Source organism: Aplysia californica, unplaced genomic scaffold (assembly GCF_000002075.1).
Source record: "Aplysia californica isolate F4 #8 unplaced genomic scaffold, AplCal3.0 scaffold00074, whole genome shotgun sequence".
In the NCBI taxonomy this organism is placed as follows: Eukaryota; Metazoa; Mollusca; class Gastropoda; order Aplysiida; family Aplysiidae; genus Aplysia; species Aplysia californica.
In genome coordinates, this window is record NW_004797344.1 from 759,984 (window position 1) to 762,803 (window position 2,820).

The window sequence follows — 2,820 nt, forward strand, 5'->3', positions numbered from 1 at the left end:
CTTCTTCTTCTTCTTCTTCTTCTTCTTCTTCTTCTTCTTCTTCTTCTTCTTCTTCTTCTTCTTCTTCTTCTTCTTCTTCTTCTTCTTCTTCTTCTTCTGTAAATGTTGTACATGCTGTTGTTTGTAATACTATGTACACTTTTTTCTGTACCGGTATTCAACACAGAGACTATTCGGTTTGTTATTTGTCTTTGACTTGGGAAAATACGACTTTTACCAGGAGCACCCACGTTTTATACAATTCTGTTATGGAAACCATTTCCTACTTCTTTCATTTTCAACGTAGTAATAAATAATTATCTGTACAATTGACAGAAAAAGTAATGATTACTGTTGATCACACCGTTTCCCCTCACAATTTGCTTTCTACTTACTTGCGTTTGTAAGGAAAGTCTGTGTACCGCCTTATTACAGAAAATCCTCGTTGTAAAGTTACTTAATTCCAATTGGGTAGCTAGCTGAGGATAGAAGTCTTCTGATTATCTTAAATTAATATCATGAAAGAAGTTGCCGATACTTTTTCTTAAAAGTTGCAGGTCTTATTGTCGGAATTGGGTTCTTTTGGTGTGTAATGACCAGAAATATATTAATTATGGGGATTCTGGCCTGAGAATGATCATTGGTGGAGAAGAAAGGAGCAAATATTGTTTTGTTGCGGACTTGGAATTGAAATATATATGGATTTCAGAAAAAGCAATGCGTCTCATTTTTTTAAAGCAAGATGAAAAACGTGTAAGCTTTGAAATGTCTGAGCTTGAAAAAGTACGCTAAAAACTACTTATGCAGGGGGGAATTCATCTAAAGCGGTGAACATTTGAAATAAAGAAATGAAGTAGAGAGAACAACAACAACAACAACAACTAAAAACCCAACAAAACAAAACATCCAAATAAATCAATTAACCCTTGAATAAAGCAAACAAACGATAAATCAATAATTTGTGGTCGAGGTGGAACGAATCAGCCTCTCTTCAACAGACCCCCAGACCACAATGCCATCCACATTATCAAAAAAAAACACACAAAAAACCCCAGTCTGTTGACCAGGTAGGGCCGGCAACTCCATAGAGAACGAAGAACATTCGGGTTATTGCCCTTGAGTGGCGGCCCGGTCGTCGCCGGCCGATGTTATTTCAGGATTTCTGCGCATTTGACAGCAACTTACTTCCCGTGTGGCTGCTGGGGCCGGTATTGGCTGTGTCCACACAAACTGACGACAAACATTAAACATGTAAACGCGCTCACGAGTTTGCTCTGAGAAAACGACGGAGTGCACGAGGCATTTCCCATCTCCGAACGCGGTAAACCAACCTCGGGTTGAGGAGAGACCGGCGAATCTCGGAGATCCATTACAATACACTCGACCCACGCCCCCACCTCAACGTGGGTGGCTGGAGGGCATCACTGGTAGGTCCTACTTCTTAACATTCTCTCTGTTGTTTCCGACTGTCTGTCTGATTTTTTTCCACCATTAAAGGACCAATCTGCCGGAAGCGGAGAAAACACTTTTTTTTTCATTTGACGTCAACATTTTTTTATTTGCTAAATCGATAGTCTGATCTGTTACCCAACTTTTGTAAAAAAGTCAAAGTGAAACTGACTAGTTTTAAAAAATAAATTAGCGTTCAAAATTCGGAAGAAAGCCTACTTTAAACGATTTTTTTTTTTGGGACAAAAAACCTTCTTTCCGCCCCATGGCCTTGGAAAAAGGGCGTTCTCTCCGTGAACTCAGAAAAAAGATTCTCCAGTTCGAAGGCGTTGTTCAAAAACACCGACAAAACGCCGTTTTATTGTCTTCTACCAACACAGTGATTCTCGTCTTGGGTATGATCTCCCTTCGCCCTCCCCCCTTCCGCCAAACACACACACACACACACAGACACACACACACACACACACACACACACACACACACACACACACACACACACACACACAGCCTCACAGTCGCACACAAAGACGCACACACACACTTACACACACTCACTCTCAGATATACAGACATATACACAGACACATACAGACACACACAGGCACACAATCACACACACAGACAGACACACACACTGACTCAGACACACGCACACACACAGACACACACACAAGCGCACACACGGAAAGCACACTCACAGAAACGCGCGCACGCGCGCGCGCACACACACACTCACGCACACAAACTCATAAAGACTCATGTAGACATACAGACCCACACCCAAGCACTACATACACACACACACACACACACACACACACACACACACACACACACACACACACACACACACACACACATACAGACACTCTTATGCATGTACACACAGGCTTACACGTACAGATAGACAGACCCACACATGCACACATATAGACACACAGACACTTACACGCACACACACACACACACACATATACACACATACATACACACGTAATACACACACTCACATACACACTCTCACACTCACACTCACATACACACGTAGACACATCCAGACACAGACCCACAGAAATATGCTCTCACAAACACACACAGCCACAAACACACACACACACACACACACACACACACACACACACACACACACACACATACACTTGCACACACAGAGATATACACACTCTCACAGACACACATAGACATACACACGCACAGATACACACACGTACACGCACACACATATATGCACTACACATACAGACTTAAACACACACACAGACACACTCACTCATTCACACACACAGACAAACATGTTGAAAAAGACTTTTGAACCTCACAGTAATATGCCATCTGTTATTTCTGATTATACTCGTTTGACTGTCTACC

At 42.1% G+C, this 2,820-nt stretch overlaps 1 protein-coding gene across 1 annotated transcript in view; it reads left to right on the top strand.

Annotated features, from left to right (window-relative positions):
- The window catches only part of LOC101852835 (galactose-3-O-sulfotransferase 2), a 51,355-nt gene that overhangs the window by 645 nt on the left and 47,890 nt on the right, over nt 1–2,820 (top strand). The gene's annotated exons all lie outside the window — the stretch shown is intronic.